We start from the raw sequence: 14373 nt of genomic DNA, 5'->3' as shown, positions 1-14373 counted from the left end.
ACTTACATTTTTGAAAGAAGCACTATCGTAGCTGCACGTCCCTCCACGATTCTTAACTACTTGCTTCTTCCGACATTCTTTGTTTACACTAGATCGTTTACAATGCGTATCAGTTAAGAAATGGTCAATAGTAGCACTCCAACGCGCTGAATCCATACCCATGGGGTGTCGAGCCCTTGCTGCCTCCGCACCCTCTAGCATATCTATAAATTTACCTTTTGCAATATTTTTGCAGCCTCTATACCGCAGACATATCCGATGGTTCAGTGATGCCCATAAAATTCTAGCATCGGGATCATTTGAAATGGCTTGAAAATCAAAATATGTCTACAAAAAATAAAAAGTTCAAAATAAATCAAAATTAAACATGCTAAATATAACTTTATAAATAATAAATTATTTACCGAAAGATATGTAAACATGCCATTCCGATCGGCTTCAGGAACTTCTTTCCATGTGTTCTTATCCAAAGCTATGTCATGCCAGATATAACTTCCAACCTCCCGAATGAAACATTCGTATACATTCCCAATCGGTACAAAAGTATTTCTGTCAAATATTATTTTTAGAGGTTGTCTGCCATTTGCTTCATATAGCCGATGCATTTTCTTGTTTAATGTCATATCTCTTCGTTTGGGAGGTACACCTGCAAAAAAATATATTAGTAAAGATAGTTTTTTATATACATACAATATGAAATACAATGAATTAGAATAAATATTAATTACCATCAATCTGGTGAACACCAAAACTCCACCGAACGGATGTGGTGGTTCATCATGTCACACCCCAAAACCAAGAACGGCGGAAACATTCTGGGGTGGAGGACGTCATGTACAGTATCATAACAATGCAAAGTAGTAAATAAACAACAACATCATCCATTGAATTAATAGTATAATTTCATACAAGTGTGTTCTTTAATAGTAATAAGACACAAAAAATAAATAATCAAAATAAAAGACGAGTCTTGAAGATACTCCATCTTCTCAAAACCTGGTCATCGGTACCTGTCTACTCGTGACCTGAGAATACAAGTTATTTTGAAAGAGTAGATCAGCATTTAAGCTGGTGAGTTCATAAGTATTTAGTGTTAATGTGTATAAGTTTGAAGAAAATGTTTGTAATTGATCAATGTAAATGTTTGTATATGTTTGAAAACTCCTAGAAAATCCTATATTTTCTACTAGTATAAAAAGTAGTCTTCTACCAAGACCCGACTGTTTTATATGTTTGTTTCTTTGTAAAAGTGAATGCTTTTCCCAAGTATGACTATCATTACCAAAATATAGTTTTATATTACCCTTTATATGAGAAGATCACAATTTGAATATAGTGGGGAAATGTATATGTGTACTCCAGTATTATTTGTATTAACTACTGAAGTAATAACTACCTTAAAACCCATGGTTTAGTTAAGGCAAAATGTGATATGATTGTTACCATACTAAACTGCCTATAACACGACGATGAAAAACGTCGGAAGAAATGACATTTGGCACCCGTAGAATTGCAAATCCAACTGTAACGAACATGTAACACTCATAAAAATTGCACCAATTTAAAACATTTTAATTCATTCAAAAGCAATTAAGTTATTAAAACTTGTTTTCAAAAGAGTTTACACATCAGAGTATCCCCATAACCAAATCACAAAATCATGAAGTATGAGGAGCGGTACGATCACGCCTTCGCCTTGCCACGATCTCCTGAAGTACCTGAAACCAAAACACTACAACTGTAAGCCCCAAAGCTTAGTGAGTTACCCCCAAAATACCAACCACATATAACCATACTCATATCATATCTCAATACAGAACAATCATGCATATCGAGTCTACAGTGTGACTGGTCCGCCCACACCGGGCCTTCAGTCCACCTGGTCTACTCTCCGAGTCTAGCCATGTATATCGAGTCTACAATGTGATCGGTCCGCCTGTACCGGGCCTTTAATTCACCTGGTCCACTATCTGAGTCTACAATATGACTGGGCCGCCCGCACCAGGCCTTCAGTCGGCCTGGTCCACTCTCCGAGCCTCGGCACGTCTGGACTGCCCTCTTAGGGCCTTCAGCCTATCTGGACCGATCGTTGGGCGTTCGGTCTGTCCGGTCCACCCTGGGTATGTTGGCTTACAACACAAAGCAGGACCCGCCTCAACCCAACCCCAATCAAACAATCATGTTCACATAAAATAGTTAATCACATAACAATCCTCAGCCAAACAAACGAATCTATCAGATCATGCAGCATAATAACATCCTAACCAGGATACCAACCTAACTGGTCACTAACATAACACCATCCTAAAACCAGCATGCAGATCAAGCAACTCAAAAACATATCAGACAAATACCTGAATTCCCATCCGATAAAGGGCCGGCCTTGGTGCCTTAGACCCTGTTGATATAGTGAGGATTACTCACCTTGCAACTGCCGAACCAAATCACGAAAGCCCAAACCCGAAGCACTGCCACCAACTCCAACACCTATAATCATCAAAGATCCAATGACATAAATATCCAAGAATTACCATAATACCCCTGAAGGTCAAACTGGTCAAAATCCACCTTCCTGATTGACCCTACTCACCGAGTCAACCCATTGACTCGCCGAGTTCCTAAACCCAGGAAACTCTCATAATACGACTCAACCCGCCGAGTCACCCCATGACTCGTCGAGTTCGACAATCTCCGAGTCCTATCCTGTCCAACTCACTGAGTCACCACTCAACTCACAGATCTGAGTCTAACCAGAAGAGGTTGGGGGTTTTGCACTCTGACTCGCCGAGTCCAAGAACGGACTCGTCGGGTCCACGACAATCTTCATCGGACTCTTTGAGTTGTTCTTCCACTCGTCGAGTCCAAGCTCATCATCATATGACTCGCCGAGCTCACCCATGCGACTCGCCGAGTCACTACGCGACTCAATGCCTGAAGCCCTAGCCCAACTCGCCGAGTTATCTCCCAGAATCGTCGAGTTGATATGGGTATTCCCATAATCGAAAGATACAGATCTACTCCTTTGCTCCAAACAATAGATCTGGGTCCCTAGAGTGCATCGGCAACATAAAGTTGCTACCTTTACGTGCTTCATGACCCATAATTCCAAAAACCAAGCTAGAAAGGAACTTAACTCATGGCGAATGGCTTTTTCATAGCAATTAGAAGGGCTTTCTGCATATTTGATCCAAATAGAACTCAGATCAGGAGTTTCAGCTCCAGATCTAACTCATGCACCAAGATCTCATCATATTATCTCCAAACAAACACTAAAACATGAAAGATTAATCTAGAAAGGAGAAAGCCAAGGATAACGATTCATTACTTCCAAAACGACCTCCTACTGAAGAATAAGCCGAATCTCCACAAGTCTCCTTGATCTTAGCTCCTTGATCTTCAAGATCTCTTCACAAAATCACTTATCTAAGCTCCAAATTGCTTCCAAGGACTCTTACTCACGATTTTAGGGTTTCTAGATCTCAAAGGGTAGTAAGGGGGTTGAGGGGAGGACATTAAGTCCTTTAAATAGGGTGCAAACCCTAAGATTAGGGTTTCCCTCTTCCAGCACTGACTCGTCGAGTCCAGCCACCGACTCTGCGAGTCAGGCCACTTATCCCGTGCTCTTTACACGCTCCGACTCGACGAACCATTCTCGAGCACGTGGATTTAACCGGGACATAATCGAAAACAATGTCCGTCTATGCCAAGGTAATTTAAAAAAATATATATTTTTATGGTATTTGTTATAGTTGTTCTCTTGTTATTATTATTTTTTTTTACAGGTAATGATTTTTCACCGGTTCAAGATGAAGCTAATTGTGATGTTTTTTTTTGTAATAAACAATGTTGGAGTTTTTTTTGTGGTGTTTTTTTTGTAAGAAACAATGTTGAGATTTTTTTTTCACTTTAAAAAGATTGTATGTGAATGTTGGAATTTTTGCACCTTAAAATTTCATTATAGTAGTAGTTTTTGATGATTTTTTAATGTTGAGGCTAAAATTTGATGGTAAAAAGGTTGTATAAGAAAATCGGATATTTAAATAAAACAGAAAAAAATAAATAAAAAAAACATATATTTAAAAAACAGTAAAAAAGGATAAAAACAAAACTAAAATAAAAGCTTTCATATATATATATATATATATATATATATATATATATATATATATATATATATATATATATATATATATATATATATATATATATATATAACAATAAAAAGATTGAATAAAAAAGAAAAAAAAAGATATTTGAATTAAAAAAAAAAACTGAAAAGAAACTAAAAAGTAAAGAAAAATAAGAAAACAATAAAAGGGTGGAATAAAAAAGAAAAAAAAGATATTTAAAGTAAAAAAAACTGAAAAGGAAACTAAAAAATAAAAAAAAAAAAGGAGAAAAACACTAAAATGGTAAATAGTTTTGAAATAACACTAAAACGGTAAAGATTTTTTCTATCCACCCTATTATGGTCAAAAACTCCTTTTTTCGGGAATTTTCATGCGAAACGTACACATTAATCTCAAGAAACACGTAACATTCGCCACCATCCAACTACCTTCATCTATAACCAAATTATAATTATACGTACATGTGACAATAGATTTCAAAAAAGAACTTGGATCCCACATTATAAAGGAAGTGTTCTGCAAAACTAACAGATAGAGGGTAGCAGGTAGCAGGTACACACATGGGGGGCTTAGAGGGGAGACAAAGTGGGCAGCTGCACAGGGTCCAATTTTTTTCATTATATATTTTTATTTAACAATACAAAATTAAAATAAAGATAAGGGCCTTTTTTTTCTTGTTCGTCCTGGGCCTTTAAGAATATTTTATTTTTCAGGACCGACCCTGGGTATACAACAAGAAAATGCACCTTTAGGGACGACAAAATGCATCCCAAATAGTCAAGATTGTCGCCCCTAAAGGTATTAGGGACGACATGTCATCTCAATTGGGTCGTCGCAAATACATCATAGCTAATACTCAAAAGTCGTCCCTAATACATGTTGTCGATAATAGCAGTCGTCGTCCCTAAAGGTGTCGTCCCTAATAATATTCCGGATACCGGTCAATGTTACTCCGTCCAAATATTCTGGCGAGATGTGTCATCGCTAATGCTTAAGATAGTCCCTAAAGGTGTCGCCACTAATGCTTGTTTTTTTACATAAATTTTATATTTTATATTAGTTTATATTATAAAAATACAAAATTTATAAAATTATAAAACTTATAATTTAAAAATCTGCATTACATAAAACATCAAATAACATTACATAAAATATATCACATTAACATCATCTAAGTCCATAATAACATCATCCGTAACATAAAGTTATATATACTAATCGTCGTCTCCATCATCGTTTTCCTCGTCGTTGTTGGTCGCATTGCCGACTTGCTTGTTAAATGACCGGATAATATCTCCAACTGCCGTCACAAACGTCGGGTTTTGGAGAAAAGCGTTAACATCCATATCCTACAAAGTAAGAATATAAGTTAAAATATATCATACTATAAAAACAAATTATTATTACTTAACAATTAAGTAACAAACACATTAAGTCCTTAACAATCTAACAAACAGCCAAATTCATAACAATTTAACAAACTAACAAACTACCAAACTATCAAACAACAAAATTTACAACAAATTAATAAGTACCTATGTTGGTTGCGGTGTCTGTGACTATGACTGCCACTGGGTGGGAGCACTTGTACCCGCTACGGAAGGCTTAGGCCCGATGCCTCTCACATGTCCACTTCGAGCACCTAACACCTTCTCAAATAAGGCTATCCAATCAATGGAGTTCAGATCATCACCGAAGTCGGCTATGTGCTGAGTTTGTAAAACAACCTCAGCAACTAAAGCATTCTGCATTTCACGAAGATTGTTAATATACTTCAAAACAAACACAAAAAAAAAACAACATTCTACTTCATTTTTAATTAATAATAACTTACATATTGTTCTTCAACTAACCGGTCAATGAATTCCCCTTGTTTATTGACATGTGCACGGTGAAATACTTCAACTTTATTCAAATTCTGTTTAACATTAAAAAATATGTTATACTTAAATAAACATTACAAAATATGTTATAACTGAATAAACATTCATGTAACTTACATTTTTGAAAGAAGCACTATCATAGCTGCACGTCCCTTCACGATTCTTAACTACTTGCTTCTTCCGACATTCTTTGTTTACACTAGATCGTTTACAATGCGTATCAGTTAAGAAGTGGTCAATAGTAGCACTCCAACGCGTTGAATCGATACCCATGGGGTGTCGAGCCCTTGCTGCCTCCGCACCCTCTAGCATATCTATAAATTTACCTTTTGCAATATTTTTGCGGCCTCTATACCGCAGACATATCCGATGGTTCAGTGATGCCCATAAAATTCTAGCATCAGGATCATTTGAAATGGCTTGAAAATCAAAATATGTCTACAAAAAATAAGAAGTTAAAAATAAATCAAAATTAAACTTGCTAAATATAACTTTATAAATAATAAATTATTAACCGAAAGATATGTAAACATGCCATAAATATCCAAGAATTACCATAATACCCCTGAAGGTCAAACTGGTCAAAATCCACCTTCCTGATTGACCCTACTCACCGAGTCAACCCATTGACTCGCCGAGTTCCTAAACCCAGGAAACTCTCATAATACGACTCAACCCGCCGAGTCACCCCATGACTCGTCGAGTTCGACAATCTCTGAGTCCTATCCTGTCCAACTCACTGAGTCACCACTCAACTCACAGATCTGAGTCTAACCAGAAGAGGTTGGGGGTTTTGCACTCTGACTCACCGAGTCCAAGAACGGAATCGCCAGGTCCACAACAATCTTCATCAGACTCTCCGAGTTGTTCTTCCACTTGTCGAGTCCAAGCTCATAATCATATGACTCGCCGAGCTCACCCATGCGACTCGCCGAGTCACTACGCGACTCAATGCCTGAAGCCCTAGCCCAACTCTCCGAGTCATCTCCCAGACTCGCCGAGTTGATACGGGTATTCCCATAATCGAAAGATACAGATCTACTTCTTTGCTCCAAACAATAGATCTGGGTCCCTAGAGTGCCTCAGCAACATAAAGTTGTTACCTTTACGTGCTTCATGACCCATAATTCCAAAAACCAAGCTAGAAAGGAACTTAACTCATGGGGAATGGCTTTTGCATAGCGATTAGAAGGGATTTCTGCATAGTTGATCCAAATAGAACTCAGATCAGGAGTTTCAGCTCCAGATCTAACTCATGCACCAAGATCTCATCATATTATCTCCAAACAAACCCTAAAACTCCATGAAAGATGAATCTAGAAAGGAGAAAGCCAAGGATAACGATTCATTACTCCCAAAACGACCTCCCACTGAAGAATAAGCCGAATCTCCACAAATCTCCTTGATCTAAGCTCCTTGATCTTCAAGATCTCTTCACAAAATCGCTTATCTAAGCTCCAAATTGCTTCCAAGGACTCTTACTCATGATTTTAGGGTTTCTAGATCTCAAAGGGTAGTAAGGGGGTTGAGAGGAGGACATTAAGTCCTTTAAATAGGGTGCAAACCCTAAGATTAGGGTTTCCCTCTTCCAGCACTGACTCGTCGAGTCTAGCCACCGACTCTGCGAGTCAGGCCACTTATCACGTGCTCTTCACATGCTCCGACTCGTCCTCGAAGTCGGCTATCGCACATGTTTTAAAGGAATCATTTCTACAATGAAGCCTGACGACGCACAGTTTATATGACTAGTCCAGTCCGATGTCATTGGCCGCATACCAATAACACCAGACTAGGGGGACTTGATGATATATGGTTCATTAGCATGGCCCAGACCGCTCTAGCGTGCCAGCCTGGCCTGGCACACTCCTGCCAACCTTTTCGGGGACTCCCTTGCCAGCCTCGTTGGGGAATCTCCTGTTAGTTCATATGACTAGTCCAGTCCGATGTCATTGGCTGCGTGCCAATAACACCAGACCGCCGGTGAGGGTTATCCAATGAGGGGGATAAGATAACTATAATGCGTATTCCAAAAGAGTATACCTGAAGCTACAAGACAAAGGCGTCAAAGGGCCCACACGTTTTAAAAGATGCTTAAATGCTAGCGAAAAGTCAAAGGAGGGCTCGGGTCCCACCTTGGTCGGAACCCAATAATCTTTGGCTTTCTCCGAATATCCAACAGGGTCTCCGATAGACCAGCTCTGGCAACAACTTAGTCTTCCTTTACTAGTCGCCAAAACCAGCAACTCAACAGATAGACAAAAAATTGATCTGACCTCCACCCGGAAATCGTGAATACTATTCTAATCTGTTTTTTTGGTCAACGAATCTCATTAGAAAATCGCCTACATCTGTAAACCATCTCCGATTGATAAACATACCATGGCCCCTGCGTAAACCACATGTCACGATAGTCTTCAAGAAATGATCCAACAAACCATAATCGACAGAAAAACTCGAGGCTACGACCTTTGCCATAGTTGTCAAATTCCGATGATGAACCAACAAATCGATTTTGGAGGCAAGCTAAACCCGATCATCCCCTGTCAAACACTTTCAAGTTAGGTGACCCAAGAGAGCAACACCACTAGTCCTCTATTTTCTTGGACAGTCATCGTCGGCCAGAGCCACAACATCACCGCAGGCTTTGCCAATCGATACCACTCTAGCCGATCACACCCGCTGTTTCTCCCACCGCTAGATCATCTGTTAACTCCCAACAACATAAGCCATCGCTTCACTGTCGCCTTCACCGGTCAATTTCATCACCATCAATTATCGTCATCATCAGGGGGAGAAGGGCGACGCCATCAGATCACCACCAAGACCGGGGCCTCCTGCTTCCTCGATTCGTTGCCGCCTGTCGACCACCTCATTCGACGAACACACCAAAGACCTGAGAAAACCACCAGAGTTGCCTCCGGTTCCTTCAATTGGCACCAACAACAGCTTGAACCAAAATCACGGACCGACTGCCTCCTCTTGATCGATGCAACCTTACTTGTAGCCTCGTTGTGTATCCCACAACATCTCTGTTTTCTGGCTCTCGGAAACGGTCTTGCTATGCAACCTTACCCCTAGCCTTGCCGCGTATCTCACAACAACTCTATTTCCTGGCTCTCGGAAACGGTCTTGCTATGTAACCCAAGTAGTAGCCTCGTCGCCTACCCCTCAGCATCATTGTTGCCTGGCCCTCGGAAACGGTCTTGTTGTGCAACCCATACCTTTGGTCTCACCGCTTATCCCTTAGCACCTCTGCTGCCTGGCTCTCGGTAACAGTCTTACTACATATTTCCTACCTATAGTCTCATTACCTGTTCCTCAAGAATTTTGTTGTCTGGCTATCGACAATAGTCTCACCACGTGACCCTCGCTAGCAACCTAATCGCCCAGCTCTCAGGATCTCTGCCACTTATATTATGGTCAGCAACCTTACGGTTTATTGGTTTGACAACATAGTTTGATGCGGCTACCTACGCTACCCACATCAGACTGGGGGGAATCCATTTAGGTGTAGCCCAAGTAAGAAATACCTCCAAGACGGTTATTAATGCAAACTATGTAGATGGTTATCGGTGACATTCCATCTGCGCATGACTAACACAACAATCGTGTCGAATAACAGTCTCAACTACTGAATGGCGAGGTTACGCTTCTTAGTTACCCCGATCCGACATTTTATCGACATCAATGTCACGCAACACTCTTTAGTAGCCTCGCTGCGCATAACATTACCAGCAACAGTTATGCCGCATGTCACCGACGGATCACGCTCCTCTTAGTGAAGAAACACCAAGCCAGCTCAAGTTGCATAAGCAATGTTTGGCTCATCACACAACCCCACGGCTCTCGTGGGCGAGGTTTGGTTATTCTCTCTGTTATTTAATGTATTGGTGCTTTATCTAGTCTGATCCGATTGTCAGCAACCCAATCGCATCAGACTAGGGGGACTTGACGGCGCACAATTTATATGACTAGTCCAGTCCGATGTCATTGGCCGCGTACTAATAACACCAGACTGGGGGGACTTGATGATATATGGTCCATTAGCATGTCCCAGACCGCTCTAGCGTACCATCCTGGCCTGGAACGCTTCTGCCAACCTTGTCGGGGACTCCCTTGCCAGCCTCACCGGGGACTCTCCTGTTAGTTTATATGACTAGTCCAGTCCGATGTCATTGGCCGCGTACCAATAACACCAGACTAGTGGGGGGGACTTGATGATATATGGACCAATAGCATGGCCTAGACTGCTCCAGCGCGCCATCCTGGCTTTGCGTGCCAGCCCTGCCTGTCGTTCCCTTTCCAAGTCTTGTCTGGGACTCCCTTTCTAGCCTTGCTGGGGACTCCCTTACCAGCCTTGTTGGGGATGCTCCCACCGGCCCGGCCTGGCTCTCCTTTGTCAGACTTGCTGGGGACTCTCTCGCCGGCCTGGGCTGGCTCTCCATTGCCAGCCCTGCTAGGGACTCTCCCGCCGGCCCGGCCTGGCGCTCCCTTGACAACCTTTCCTGGTGCGCGCACGTTAGCCTTGCTTGGGACGCGCCCGCCAGCCCTGCCCGGCGCCTCTGGGCGGCCTTGCCCAACTCCTTGCTAGTTGGGCCTGAATTGGGTTGGCCCAAGGCCTGACCTAATTCCCCTTGACCTAATTGTCCCCTATATAATGAATAGTATCTCCTCCATGGAGAGGGATCTTCCCTTTGGCTCAGCCGCCACCTTAGACTCCGGCCGGGTGGCTCAGCCGTCACCCACCGCCGTCTGCCACCACACACCACAAGCACCAAGATGGTTCTCTCCAGCTATAGAGGACCATCTCAGATCTTCTAGTTGATCTAACTTGACCGTCGGAGTCCGCTCCTGGGGCACAGTCCCTAAAACGGCTCTAACGCGTCTCTCTGATTGTGACTAGCAAATCTCTGCCACAACAGAAGACCAGAAGAGCTACCGAAGGTCGATGTCGCATCACAACCTTCCTCCTTGAACTGAACCCCCCGGTATCTACAGACATTACTTTTCACATCCCTTATGGAACCACTTCTTCTCATGCCAACTTTGCCAACTGATCTAAGCCGGCCATCGGCTTCTTTCCCCCCAATAACTACACACATCAACTAAGCATCACCTGATGGTACTATCATATTCCCGACTTGCACCCACTTCCGCAGCTTGCGAAAACCGGATACCATAATAAACCATCGAACTCTACCATAGCTCTAAGCTATCATCCTATTGTCCAAACTGACGACAACCCGGGTGCGTGCAATATTGGAACTCAACCAGTTATCCTCCCGAAACTAATCCCTTTCCTGTGTTAAGATAACACATCCTTCAGCGTCCAAACAACTCTCATGGACAACCAGCAAAATCACATAAACACTCATACCTGGCCCAAACAGCTTCGGGCTGGAATTCCAGGTACATCTACGACGGGTCCAACCATCCCTCGAATGGAACACTACCATGTACATAGCCCATGACTACAACAATACTTGGAACTCAAGGATCTATCCTTGCATCACTTCCGAACTCCTCTGATTCAACATCAGCACTAATCATTTCACAACCTCAACGGACACCCAATCCGGATGTGTTTCCATACAACTGGTACAATCTCAGTGCTCACTATTAATAACTGAAATACTTTCGATCATCCATTTACACTACTGCTTTCCCTTCAGATTACTAACACTCCTTCCCGGAGTCACATACCTTTCCGTTCCATTCTTCAAGGAAATCTACTCAACGACCTTTACCACATCAACAAGTTCCATGGTGCTGAAACTCCACTTTACACCACCCATGTAGAGCAACTGCTACTCCCTAACTCCCATATACTCCAAATCTGATCACACAACTAACGTATCCCATACACGACCTTTAGCTAACTCCATCATCATGATCAATACTTGGGGCCGGACAGTATCGATTGCTAATTCACAGCGACATACTCATTCATTCCCCGCATACATGTCTACTAACACATACATAGTCTTCAGCATGACTGGGCCGCCTTACCAGGCCTTTAGCCTATCTGGACCACTCTCAGAACCTTCAGCATATCTGGACCGCCCTTTTGGGTCTTCATCCTGTTTGGACTGTTCTTCGAGCCTTCGGCCTGACTGGTACGCCCACCAGCCTTCAGTCTATCCGGACCACTCAAAAACTGTTGTACATCACCCTGAACCATTCTTTATGGGAATCTCTCCCATGTAGTCTGTTCTAGCCCTCTAGGGGTTCTGAACTCCAGATCCGTTCTATGAATTTTTACCCTGGCCTAATCTCAGGCCTCACATCGATCAACTACCTTACCTGGAACCATGGTCTGTTCCCTGTCCCATGTGTCTATCACCTGCTCTAACCATACCACACTCTCGGCTAATGACATTGCTGAAACCAAATAGCTAACCAACCTTGGATGCTTGCTGCTTCATCTGAGAATTTTCCAATTCTCCCCACTTTAGCACACCAACTACTAATTACTGATGTCAAAACTGGCATGGCTCGATCGACCCTACTTGATATAGTCCCCCTTCTCCATGAACTAATTCCCTCCGGAGTGAGCAACCTCCACAGAACAACTCTTCCGTTGTCACACATCCCAAACTCTAAGGAAGTTCGAATCTCAATTGAACACTTCTCACATCACAGCTGCTATTCCTAGCAGCAAGATCATATATCTTATCTTTCTATCATCAATCCTCCTGGACACTAACCGACTACCAATCCTAACTACTAAGATCCTCAATCATACTACATATCATGCGGAAAAAGGCATACAGATGAACAATACCACACAAATAACAAGATAACAAGATGGAAACATACCCGTAGCTGCATATGGCTCTGCCCTGACCTCCTCTACAATAAGCTGGAAAACGCGTCCTTGAGCCCTCGGAGGCTCCGCTCCACCCTGACCCCCGCTAGCAATCCTCAAATTGGCCGGTGCTGAAGCCTGCACCGATTTTGCGACAAGTTGTGGACAGTTGACCCTCAAGTGTCCAACCTGATGACAATGATAACAAATCCTCATATCCTGAGTCGGGGCCGACTGACGGAAATCCCTCGCATAATGACCCTCTCTCCCGCACTTGCGAAACGCACCATCGGATCTGCAAACTCCGACATGACCCTTCCCACACTTTCACAAGTGTGGCCGCTCTAACCCCTAATCCTAGATTCAATGTTTTGGACTGTTTTGGCGCCGACTGCGACTACACCAGAGCCTACCTCTGCTCTCGCAACTGCAACTCAATCTCCAACTCAAGCCGCCTAGAGGCCTCCTGCAACTCTAACAAGGTATCACGTCTCTGTGTGGACACAAACTGCCGGATATCCCTCTTGAGCATACTTAGATATCGGGACATCTGAGCCTGCTCCGAAGCAAACTTCGGGCAAAACATTGCCCTCTTAGTGAACATCTTGGTGATTTCTTTCACCGACTCTGAATCCTGCTTCAGCTCTAGGAACTCTTGAGCCAACCTCTCTCTTTCAACCCGCGGAACATAACGAGTAATGAACATTTCCCGGAACCGATCCCACGTAACCACAGCCCGCTACACATTAGAATAAGATCATGTAGTCAACCTCCACCAATCCTTCGCTCCGAGCCTCCAAAGGTTCAAAACACACCTCACCCTCTGATCCGCAGGGCATAAACACGTGAAGAAACAACCCTCCATGTTTGACAACCATCTCATAGCAATGATAGGATCCTGAACTCCATCAAAGGTAGGGGCTTCGTATTATCGAAGTCCCGATACTGAAAACCTCGATCGGTTCCTCCCCATGCCGCTGCTACAGCCGCTATAGCAGCCGTTGCAGCCGTCTCTACAAGAGCTGCATAGCGCTCATCAAAGTACTCAACCATAACGGTCTTGATCGACCCAAACAACTCCGGAAACTCAGCACGGACCATGGTAGCAACCTCATCATGCTGGATCTCACGAATCATGGCATCCAACTCATCTGTACTCATCTGACGAATGACCTCGGGTGGTACTGGCCCATCCTGACCATCCTCTCCTGATCCCGATCCCGAACCAGATCCTGTCCCGAAACGTCTTGTAATCGCCATACTACAATACACCAACAAGACCCTTAGACACATCACATACCCTCCTGGGGAACTATCTCATAACCGATACCCTAGAGAGTTGTGACTTCCTTGATACGCATATGGGTCCTGTGCTTTCAGTAGTACGGGCCCACACTACCTTCCACACCTACCTATATTTGTCTCAAGTATCACCACAACACCCTAACAATATACACACACAGCGAGCGCTCAATCCTCACTCCTAGAGGAAAGCTGAATATCTCATATAAGGAAAACCCTAGGCTAGTAGGCATCACATATTCAGGCAATT

The sequence above is a fragment of the Lactuca sativa genome, chromosome 6 (assembly GCF_002870075.4).
Source record: "Lactuca sativa cultivar Salinas chromosome 6, Lsat_Salinas_v11, whole genome shotgun sequence".
NCBI classification, from domain to species: Eukaryota; Viridiplantae; Streptophyta; class Magnoliopsida; order Asterales; family Asteraceae; genus Lactuca; species Lactuca sativa.
Note: the sequence above shows the minus strand (reverse complement) of the source record.